The sequence below is a fragment of the Lynx rufus genome, unplaced genomic scaffold, assembly GCF_022079265.1.
Source record: "Lynx rufus isolate CCGP_SWC_20201006 ecotype Redwood Valley unplaced genomic scaffold, mLynRuf1.p SCAF_16, whole genome shotgun sequence".
Classification (NCBI taxonomy): Eukaryota; Metazoa; Chordata; class Mammalia; order Carnivora; family Felidae; genus Lynx; species Lynx rufus.
Window position 1 is genome coordinate 44,114,857 of NW_025814830.1, and position 12,124 is coordinate 44,126,980.

Consider the following 12,124-nt stretch of genomic DNA (forward strand, 5'->3'; position numbering starts at 1 on the left):
TCTTGCTTATTTTGCACTTCTAATCAATGCATTCTTGGTATAAAGTAGCAATCTTGGAATAAAGAATTCTGCCTCCCACCCCCAATCTGTTATTTTTATTTTCTTAGTTTTGACCAACACAGAAGAAAAAAATAACTTACCTTTGGATAAGGACAAGTGTACACTGGAATGTTTTAGGAAGAGGTGAAGCTGCTTTATGACCACAGATATGGTGAAGATGCCAGCTGTTCTTTATTAGTGAAAATATTTAGAAATTATCTGTCACTGAGCTTAGGTTAGCATTTAATTTTACTCAAGTGAAAATTTTATTTAAAAGTCTAATCTGCTGATGGTGACTTATAGGTTGTATACTCATTTACAAGTTGCACCCATAATAGTGTTGATCTTTCTGTCTTTCCAGAGTATCTTTATAGACCCACTAGGTGTAATTCTGTGTTTCCGTATGCCAGGTGCAGCAGCATCAGTGTAGGCTGTTATCAGACATTTAGTATTACGTTTATTTAATATTGCAGCCACATTGCTGATTTGTAGGTTAAATTTGTCACGATATAATTAAGGAAAACATTTGTAGAGATTGTTCTTTTCCTCTAAATTATTCCTATACCTTCTGCTGAACATTTTATTGAAATGATTCTGTAGATCTTTGTGGGTAAACATATTTTATTTACATGTATATCTACATCTTTTTGCTATTTAAGCTTGTGCTTCATTCAACACCAAATTATTTTACTGGCCAAGACAGATGTGCTTTTACTCTCTAGGCCTTTGAGAATTTCTGTTGTTTCCAGTGAATTTCAGATTGAAAAATTAGTCTTCATACTAGACTGGCTGAGAAGATACAAAAGAAGCATAAACATATCCTAGTGAATTTTTTTTTAATTGGAGTAAACATCATTCCTGTAACTATTAGATAATTCAAGTAATATTAATCTCTTCCTACAGTGATTGTGCTTACTGCTTGAATAATTCAATCTGAGCATTACCCTAAACAACCTTACATTGTTCTTTCTTTTTTTTCCTCCATTCTTTCATTTTCCTGCTTGAATTATAAATTTAAGGGCAGGGTGCTATGGCATATACTTATTTTGTATTTCATATTGTCGGTATAGGTGTCTACAGAATACCAGAATACTACTTGATTTTTTAATTATAGGAAACTTTCAAACACACACAAAATTAAAATCAGGTTAACAACCCCTTCACATACCCTGAGCCAGGTTCCATAACTACGAACATTTTGCTGAACTTGAATTATCCTCCTACACTTTTTTTTTTTTTTTAGTACTTTAAAACAAATTCATGAAATCTCTCTTAACAGATAAGGACTTTATCACATGTGACAAAATTAATATCACCGAATACTTAGTCCATGTTCAAAATTTTCAGGTTGTCTCAAAAATGCCTTTTACAGTTGGTTCAAATAAGGATCCAAATGAGGTTGACACATTGCATTTGCTTTGTGTGCCTCTGAAGTCTATCTGTTTAAAGTCCCTCACCCCACTCTGCAGTCCAACATTTTCTTTTCCATGCCATGTTAACTGTCCTGTAGTTTCCACAGGCTGGATTTGGCTATTTCATCTTTTGATTTGTATCTCCAAGCCACATATTTCCTATGAGTTGGTAGCTAGATCTAGAGGACTGATTACTTTTGGCAAGAAAACATTCCAAGTGGTATTGTGTACTTCCTTTTTTATCACATCACAAAGGACAAAATGGCTAGTTGCCTCCCTCCTTGACATTAAGGTTAATCAGATTCAAATGTCAACCTTATTTATATGCTACTAATTTTCTATTGATCTTTCATTTAATAGTTTTAGCATTTATTGAATATTGATACTTAGCTCTATTAGAGGTTGCAAATTAGTGAATTTTTCTTTTTCTTTTTTTTATTTTTTTGACAGAGAGAGAGAGAGAGAGGAAGCACAGAAGCCAGGAGTGGGGAGGGGTAAACGGAGAGAAAGAGATTTAAGCAGGCTCCACCCCCAGCATGGAGCCTCACCTCACAATCCTGAGATTATGACCTGAGTCAAAAACAAGAGTCAGATAATTAACTGACAGAGCCGCCCAGCCCCCACCATTTAGTGATTTTCTAACCACATTTCTTCAGTATTCATTGGGCTTTATAATATGTACTTGAAGTTATCCACTATTTGTTTTTCCTGAAGTAGGTTATTCAGGGAAAGTGCTTAATGTTTTAAAACATTCTCAGTTTTCAGAACCATAAGGTGATGTTTTAGCAACCTTCAAAGGTGACCAATGGATTTTTTTTTTTTTTTGTTTGTAGTTTTTAAACTAACTTACTTTTGTAGTTTTTAAACTAAATTACAAATAGTGTTCTCATCCGATGCTCAAATTATCCTATTTTGGCTTGGGTGGGTGAGGGAAAGGGCTCCTTTAGGTTGATACCTATGATATTTTTTATATAATTCAAAAAGTCTTCAATAGCTTCAATACTTTCTGGCACAACATATGCCTGTTTCATCTTGTATATTTTCTGCCCAGACTCGACATCATCCTGACCTTGATGGGAATGTCTATAGTGCAGTTGTTCTCAAACTTTTTGGTCTCCGGACCCCTTTACTCTCTTAACAATTATTGAAGAATCCAAAAAGCTTTTGTTCATTAGAGTTATGTCTGTTGAGATATTCTGTATCGGAAGCTAAAGTTCATAAACATTTTACGTTTTATTAACTAATTGAAAAATGACAAAGATAAAACTATTATGTGTTCACATAAATACATTTTATGAAAAATAACATTTAAAACAAAAGAAGCATGGCAGTGTTTCCATTTTTGTAGGTCTTCTTTGTCTTTATAATAGAAGACAGCTAAATTCTTATATTTGTTTTTACATTCAATCTGTTGCGATACGTTGTTTTGGTTGAAGTACTTAAAAAAATTTGGACTCAAATATATTGGCAATTAGGAAAGGGAGGAGTATTTTAATAACCTTCTCAGGTACTTATGGATATTCTTTGATGCTAATCCAAAATTTGACAGGTGATAGTTTCTTAACAGTTGATTGCAAAGAAGAATCTTAAACTATATTAGTGAACTTTTTGTACTCTTAAAATCCATTGGTCTGTCTTGCACTTTGAATGGATTGCTTACCCACATGTGGTTTTGTAACACCACGAATTTGTTATTTGGAAAATGAGTTCATGGAGTTATGCAGATCTTGCAAATGTTGAATGCATTTGATTTATACGGTATCCAAAAAGTCATATTTTTAAACATCACTGCTGATCTCATCAGAAAAAAATCTAAACTTTTAATTTTTGCTTGGATGCTTACATTTTCTCATAGCAATGAATATTGTCGTTTTCCTTGAAATGAGAGCTCACTGTATTAATTATGTAGGAAATATCTGTCAAATATCCATATCTAAAACTATAAACTGTAACTATAAACTATATAATAAGTATAGTTTGTCTGCCAGTTCTTCCAAGTAAATGTGTTCCATGAAAAATGCTCATCCTCAGTTTGCAACTCAATCACAGAAATGCTTTTCCTGGTGACAGCCATCCTACTTCAGGATGCGGGAGAAGTGCTTTCTGCCTACTTTCCACTTCTTCACCTAGAATGTTAAAGCCACCTACTCAAAGGTCAAAACTTAATCCAGTTAATTATTTTTAACCACCTTATTAAGGATATTCTTAATTAAAAATAGCTCTTTTCCACCATAATGAACATGTCTGATGTTCATACAATGACCACGTAGAGAAGTTTGGTGCCGCTACCTTGATTTGTGCTAAGGCACCAACAATTTTGCCCATCAGTGCTTCTGCATCATCAGTGAAACTATTAACATGGTGTAAAGGGGAAATAAATAAGACCATAGTTTGAGAACTGCTGTCCTAGTGTATTCCCATTATATTGGCTGCTGATTTTTTAAAGTTTATTATTTATATCAATGAGATATTCCTATTTTTGAGACTTTTTAAAAACATAAATGTGTAGTTTTTCCATTGCTAAAATCTGTGGAGATCAGTATATATTTGTCATTAGTTCTATTAATATAATTAATTGTATTTGCAGATATTGAACAAACACTACTTGATCATGATGATTTTTGGATCCTATGTGCTACTATTTTATTTACAATTTTTGCATTAACATTAATAAGTAAGATTGGTTTATAGTTGTATTTTATTTTTTTTTTTAATTTTTTTTTCAACGTTTTATTTATTTTTGAGACAGAGAGAGACAGAGCATGAACGGGGGAGGGGCAGAGAGAGAGGGAGACACAGAATCGGAAACAGGCTCCAGGCTCTGAGCCATCAGCCCAGAGCCTGATGCGGGGCTCGAACTCACGGACCGCGAGATCGTGACCTGGCTGAAGTCGGACGCTTAACCGACTGCGCCACCCAGGCGCCCCTATAGTTGTATTTTATTGAGCAATGTTTGTCTGCTTTTGGAATTAATATTAAATTTGTTTTATAAAAATAGACATTTTGTTTTCAATGCTGTGAAATAGTTTAAGTAGCATTTACATCATCTGATCTAGACAGATTTGGTAGACTTCTTTGTGAAACTGGCTGAGCCTAGTGCCTTTTTGTGGGGGAGCTCTTTTATGACTTTCTATTTCCATATTTCTTTTTACACAGTTCGTTTGTTTAGAATGTTGTGTATTTCATCTATATTTTCTTTAAAAATTTTTTATTTCATAGAGTTGTGCAAAGTAGTCTCATGATTAAAAAAAATTCCTCTTCTGACCTTGTTTCTATTTTGTGCTTGTGCTTTCTCCTGATCGTTTAAAAATCAAGTTAACTATTTCTGTTTTGTTGACTAGGTTTCAAAGAACCAGCTGTTGTGATTTACTCACTTTTTTTTTTCTAACTAATCAATTTCTGCTTTATTTTTAAAAATTGAGATATAATTGACATAACATGATAACAGTTTCAGGTGTACCACATAATGATTCAATATATGTATGTATTGTGAAATGATCACCACAATAAGTTTAGTTAACATTCATCAATGTAGTTATAATATTTTTCCTCTGATGAGAAAGATCTACTCTCTTAGCAACTTTCAAATATAACAGTATTATTAACTGTATATATATAAAACCTTCCTGCCTCTGGCAACCACCAATCTATTCTCTATATTCATGAACTCATTAAAAAAATTGTTTTAGATTATACATATAAATGAGATCATATGGTATTTATCTTTTTCTGTCTGACTTATTTCATTTAGCATAAAGCCCTTAAGGTCCATCCTGTTGTTGCAAATGGCAGGATGTCCTTTTTTTTTTTTTTTTTTTTTTTTTTTAATGGCTGAATAATACTTCATCTTCTTTATCCATTTATCCATCACTGGACTCTTAGGCTGTTTCCATGTTTTGGCTATTGTGAGTAATGTAATGCTGCAATGAACATGGCAGTGCATACATCTTTTTTTTTTTAATTTTTAACGTTTATTTATTATATTATTGAGAGAGAGAGAGAGAGAGAGAGCATGAGTGCGGGAGGGGCAGAGAAAGAGGGAGACACAGAATCTGAAGCAGGCTTCAGGCTCTGAGCTGTCAACACAGAGCCCGACACAGGGCTTGAACTCACGGACCGTGAGATCATGACCTGAGTGGAAGTCTGGCGCTCAACCGAGTGAGCCACCAGGTGCCCCTCATCTTTTCAATTTAGTGTTTTCATTTCCTTCAGGTAAATACTCAAGTGGAATTGCTGAATCATATGGTAGTTTTATTTTTAGTGTTTTGAAGAACTTCCATACTGTTTCAGTGGAATAAAACATAGAGGCTGCACCAATTTACATCCCCACTAACAATGCACTAGTGTTCCCTTTCCACATCCTCACCAACACCTATTTCTTGTCTTTTTGATAACAGCCATCCTAACAAGTATGGAGTAATAGCTCATTGTGGTTTTGATTTGCGTTTTCCCAATGATAAATGATGTTGAGCATCTTTTCATGTACCTGTTTGCCATCTTTCTGTCTTTGGAAAAATGTCTGTTCAGATCCTCTGCCCATTTTTAATCTTTTATTTAATTTTTATTTATTTTAATACATTTTTTTAAGTTTATTTATTTATTTTGAGAGAGCGTGAGCTTGAGCTGGTGAGTGGTAGCTGGTATCTGTGAGCATGAAAATCTCACTGGCAAAACTGCAGGAGGTCTGCAGGGGCTGTGCTGGCTGTTGGATTCTCGGTAGCAAAAAGCTGCTGGGGTCCTTTGTGAAGCAGTCTGCTGGAGTCTGTAATGTGATTCGCAGTGGTGAAAGCTGGGGATGGGGTGTGTAGCATCTGCAAGGGCTGTTGAGGTCCTCAGAAGTGAAGATTTTTGTGATGCTCTGCAGAGCAGGCCACTGGGAACCACAGCTGCTCACACCGTGTGGCTGACACTCGTAGCCCCTGCCCTTGTTCTCTGTTCCTAGCCATTTCTAGATGTCTTAGCTTTGCTGGTCTCTGGGCAGGGTGCAACTGAAGTGGGTTCTTTGTGCAGTGCTCCCAAAGTCTGGGGAAGCTTGTAGCTCACCCTTCCTTCCTTTTACCAGTGAGGGGAATTCTCTTGAGCCCTCTTGGCACGGAACAATGCCAGCCTGGGGCGATGGGGTGATGCAGGCAGAATGAAACTTCTTCCTACCCTTTTTGTATGGTTATTCTCAGGTCTTTTGCTCTGTTGTGTTGCTGAAGCTCTTAAGTGGACTTTTAAACTCTCACAGAGTTATTTTTTGTTCACAGATAGGTGTCTACTTGTTTTTTGGGGGTGGGGTGGGGAATGGAGGCTCCTACTCCTCTATCTTGATGATGTTACTCTCTCATTCAGCCCTTTAAAAATGTCACTCTACTGTCTTCTAGCTTCCCTGGCTTCTAACAAGATGGCTGTTATAATTCTTATATTTATTTCTCTTTAAAAAGTTTTCCCCTTTGCCTGCCTTCAAGATTTTCTCTTTGTTTTTTTGTTTTTAGAAGTTGGATATGATATGTCTGTCTCTGGCTCAGATATTTATCTTGGTAGGTGGTTTGATCTGTAGTTTGATAAATGTTATTAATTTTGAAAATTCTTAGCCGTTATCCCTTCAAGTATTTATTCTACCCAATTCCCTGTCTTTTTTTCCTTCTGGAATTCTAATTGTATATCCATTAGATCATTTGATGTTGTCCTGTATTTCCTGGATGCTATATTCTCTTTTTATTTTTTACTCATTTCTCTCTTTCAGTTTGAATATTTCACGAATTCTTCTACTGATGAACCTGTCAGTGACCATCTTGATCTCCAATACTATGTTTTTCATTTCCAGCATTTTCATTTGATTTTTTCTTACAGTAAGCATCTCTCTGCTAAAATTACTCATCTGACAATGAATGTTCTCTATTTTTTCCATTGGAGGCTTTGACATATTTTTCATAGTTATTTTATTAAAAAAATTTTTTTTAAGGTTTTGTTTTTAAGTAGTCTCTATAACCAATGTATGGCTCAAACTCACAACTCTGAAATCAAGAGTCACATGCTCCACAGACTGAGCCAGCCAGGGGCCCCCAAAGTTATTTTAAATTAAATGCTGATAGCTCTGACATCTGTGTTATATATGAGTTTGGTTCTGTTGATTGTTTCGTCTCTTGGCATTAAGAACTTATTTCTCGTTTTTTTGTTTGTTTGTTTGTTTTGTTTTTTACACCACATCACCAGTGATTGTTTGTTTGTGTTTGTTTTTGTTGTCATAAGGGAGAGAGAGAAGAAGGATCCGGGCTGGGCTCCATGGCCTTCCTGCAGCAGCTGCTATTCCTCACCCTGAAGCCTGACCCTGAAGCCTGAGGGATGCTTTCTCGGACTCTTGCCATTGTTTTTTGTGAGTATGTTGGCATCCATAGAGAGAGAAGCCTGCAAGTGGTGTTAACTCCCCTTTATCTGTAGCCTTCAGGGCTCCATATTGTGCCACCAGCCAATTCTTAGCCTCCACTATTTTGTTAACAATTCTAAGTGAATTCTTCCTCCCAGTGTTCAACCGCCCCAAGTAAACAAGTGCTTGTACTCTGTCTCCCTGTAGACACTTGTCTCAACTCAGATGTGGAACTAGTTGGCATTTCCTCAACTTCAACTCTGATGGATGCAGGAAAAGTTGTTCACTTACAGTTTGCCAACTTTTTTTTTAATTATCAGGATGGGAGGGACACTCTTTCTACCTCTTTTCCAGCTCTCTATACCCATCTAGAAACTAGAAATCGGATCTTCCTGTTTTATTCCTGATCTCACTACTGGCAGGGTGACTTTTTGTCCTGGTTTACACTGGTATAAACAGCATCTCCCTTCACTCCAGAGTTTCTTCGTTTGAATGAGAAATGATCATCCTGTCCTCAAAAATATTACATGAATGAGCTTTCACCAGGAGCTTATGTTAAGTTTGGATGGATTTGTTTATCCTGGAGAAAGAATATTGATCATTTTGGTGATATTCTAAAGGATATGGGAGAAAAGGTGTTAGTGAAAGACACATCAACCAAATCCAATGTGTAGACTTTGGATCTTGTTTTACACCAGAAGGATTTTTGGTAGGCAATCAGGAACGTTAGAACATGGGCTATATATTAGAAGTGTTAAGGGGGTGCCTAGGTGGCTCAGTCGGTTAAGTGTCTGACTTTGGCTCAGGTCATGATCTCGCGGTTCATGAGTTCAAGCCCGGTGTCGGGCTCTGTGCTAACAGCTCAGAGCCTAGAGTCTGCTCTGGACTTTGTGCCTGCCTCTTACTCTCTGCCTCTCCCCCGCTCATGCTCTGTCCCTCTCTCTCTCTCTCAAAAATAATAAAATAAACATAAAAAAAAAAGAAGTGTTAAGGACTTATGGGGCACCTAGATGGCTCAGTCGGTTAAGCATCTGACTTTGGCTCAGGGCATGATCTCACAGTTCATGGGTTCGAGCCCTGTGTCGAGCTCTGGGCTTTCAGGCCAGAGCCTCCAGCCTGCTCTTGATTCTGTTGTCTCCCTCTCTTTCTGCCCCTCCCCACTCATGCTCTTCTCTCTCTCTCCCTCAAAAATAAATAAACATTTAAAAAAGAAGAAGTATTAAAGAATTATTGTGATTTTGTTAAGTAGTATAATGATATTACAGATATATTTTTTAAAATCTTGTTTGTCAGAGATAAATTCTAATGTATTTCAAGGTAAAATGGTATGACAGTGGGAGTTTATTTTAAAATATTTAAAATAAAAAAAAAGGGTGAAGGGGAAAGAAATGTGTTAAAGACAAAAATGAGAAAATGGTAATTACTGAAGTTAGATGATGTGTATGTGGGGATTAATTATTTTATTATCTCATCTTTTCTTATTTTTATCAATTTCCATAATCAAAATTTTAAAAAGGGACAAGGGCAATTTCATTTAAAACTAAAAGAACAATATTCAGTTACATACCTGCCACATTTCTTTCAAATATATTCATGGAAATGATGAGGAGAGGATGGTGATTCTCTTCTCCCCTCTAAAAATCCTCCTGCTTAGCTCTGCAAGGAAATCAGAAGACTTTGTCATATCCTGTCCACAAGAAGTTGAAACGACAGGTATCCTTAAAGAAATAGGTGTAATTAATCATGGTGCTGCTTGTTTTGATGAGCATGTAAGAGTGACAAGTTAATAATAAATCTCCAGCTCATCCAGGGAAGGTGGCTAAGGAGGTGCTGTGGTTTAATTTACATCTTTGGAAGCACCGAAGATTTAATAATCTTCCTGCCTCATACATCAAACTAACACCCCTGAGACAGAAAAGCAAAACATTTTTAACTGTTAATCTGAGAAGCAATAAAATCCTGTCTCAGGTTGCAAATAAATTGAGTTTCTGGTGGTCTCAATGGCCCCCTAGTGTGTGATTTATTCAGATTCCAAAGCTATTCAGAAACCTTGGGAACTTTGGCTGCAAAACCAGGCAAGCTGGGAATGTGGGGTTTGCCAGTGTAATCATAAGGTCTAGACCGAGGGCAGTGACTGATTTTACCTTAGGTCTACTCAATTTATTTTACCTTCTACCTCAACTACAGGTAGATTATGGGATACAAGCATATGTGAATTTGAGATTCGGTTCTAAATGCTTGCTTTTAGCTGGAATTGTAACCATATATATATATATATATATATATATATATATATATATATGTATTTTTAATGTTTTATTTATTTGAGAGAGAGAGGGAGAGAGACAGAGACAGAGCATGAAGGGGGGAGGGGCAGAGAGAGAGGGAGACACAGAATCCGAAGCAGGCTCCAGGCTCCCAGCTGTCAGCACAGAGCCTGAAGTGGGGCTTGAACTCAGGAACCGTGAGATCATGACCTGAGCTGAAGTCAGACACTTAACCGACTGAGCCACCCAGGTGCCCCAAATTGTAACCATCTTTATGCTTATGCAGTGCTTGTTCTTGAAAGATCAAAAGCTGTTTTGAAGTTTTTACTTTCAAAGAGTAGGATTTATATTTTGTATTTTAAAATGTTTATTTCTTTATTTTGTGAGAGAGGGAGAGAGTCTGTGAGTGAGCATGAGCTGGGGAAGGACAGAGAGAGGGAGAGAGAATCCCAAGCACGCTCCATGCCTGTGCCGAGGCGGATGTAGGGCTCAACCTCACGAACCATGAGATCATGACCTGAGCCGAAATCAAGATCCAGTTGCTTTAACTGATTGAGCCACCCAGGCACCCTCAAAGTGTGGGATTTTAACCTGCTGGAGAAACTGGGATGCAGAAGGGGGAAGTAACTCTTCATGGCATGGCGAGCCATCTGCAAAATCAAAGCAGTGTTCAGATTTCCAGCTCTTTATTTCTTGAGCAGCTAAGCTATGAGGTGTATTGAATTCATTAATTTGGAAAACTGTTTCCTTATTGATATCATCTTCCTTTTTTAAAGAATGGGCCATGAGGGTCTCAGAGAAAGAGGAAGGTAGAGTTGGTGCATTTGCTCCAATTTGTCATGAAATAATTTAGGGAATTAGATTATAAAATGTGATCTCAGCTCATCTTTTTGCTGCTTATAATTTCCACAGCATCATTTGTGATATTTAATGCACTATTATAGGAAATGGAAAAAAGAGCCTAAATTGATGTCCTAAAAATAGCCAATTCCTCTTCTCTTCCTACCTCCCTCCAGCACTGCCGTGGCTCTAAATCACAGCTGTAAGTTGGAATTGCATTTTGTCATGTCTTCCAAGGATACTGACTGACATAGAACGAGCTTCAGATTATTACTAGCACATCCATTCAACTTACCAATTAGGAAAACACATACCACCCCAGATGTACCTGGGTGAACCTCCCTCTCCCTGAGGAAGGCTAGACTCTCCCTGTCAGTTCAGATTGGGCCAGATAAGAGACACCCTGGAAGAGACACTCTTCCTCCTTCAGTAATTAGCAAATATCCATGGACTACCTCAGGTCCTGGGGATGTAAAGGCCATAGGAGATTAGAGGCAAAGAGCACCATGTCAGTTCCCTATTGCTACCATTAACAAATTACCACAAACTTAGTGGTTTAAAGCAACACAGATTTATTGTCTCTCTGTTCTGAAGTTCGGAAATCTAAAATCAAGGTATTTATTGGCAGGTCTGTGTTCCTTCTTGAGGCTCTAAGGGAGAATGTGTCTTTGCCTTTTCCAGCTTCTAAAGGCTGCCTGCTTTCCTTGGCTCATGGTCCCTTCCTTAAATCACTTCAACTCCTGCTTCTGTTGCCACATCTGCTGCTACTCAATATCATTTCCTGCCTCCCTCTTGTAAGGATTCTTGTGATTACATTGGGTCCATTCTGGGTGATTCAGTATAATCACCCCACCTCAAAACCCGTAATTTAATCACACCTATAAAGTCCCATTTTCCATACGCAGTAACATTCACAGGTTCCCGGAATTAGGATGTGGCATATTTGCAGGGGCCATTATTTAGCCCAGAATTTGGCATTGGCCAGGCCTGCCACACTCAGCTTAACATGACTGTTAAGTTTCTTAACCTTTCTGAATCTCAATCTTTTTATCTGGGAAGAGGAATAAATAATGCCTGTCTCACAGGATCTGTGAAGAGTAGATGTCTGAAAACAGTACCATGTCTGACACATATTACTAGTTCAGTGAATGAGAAGTTAATGAATTACTGTTTGTAGGTTTCAGTGATGAAAGGGCATAGCCTCACCTTTTTGATGA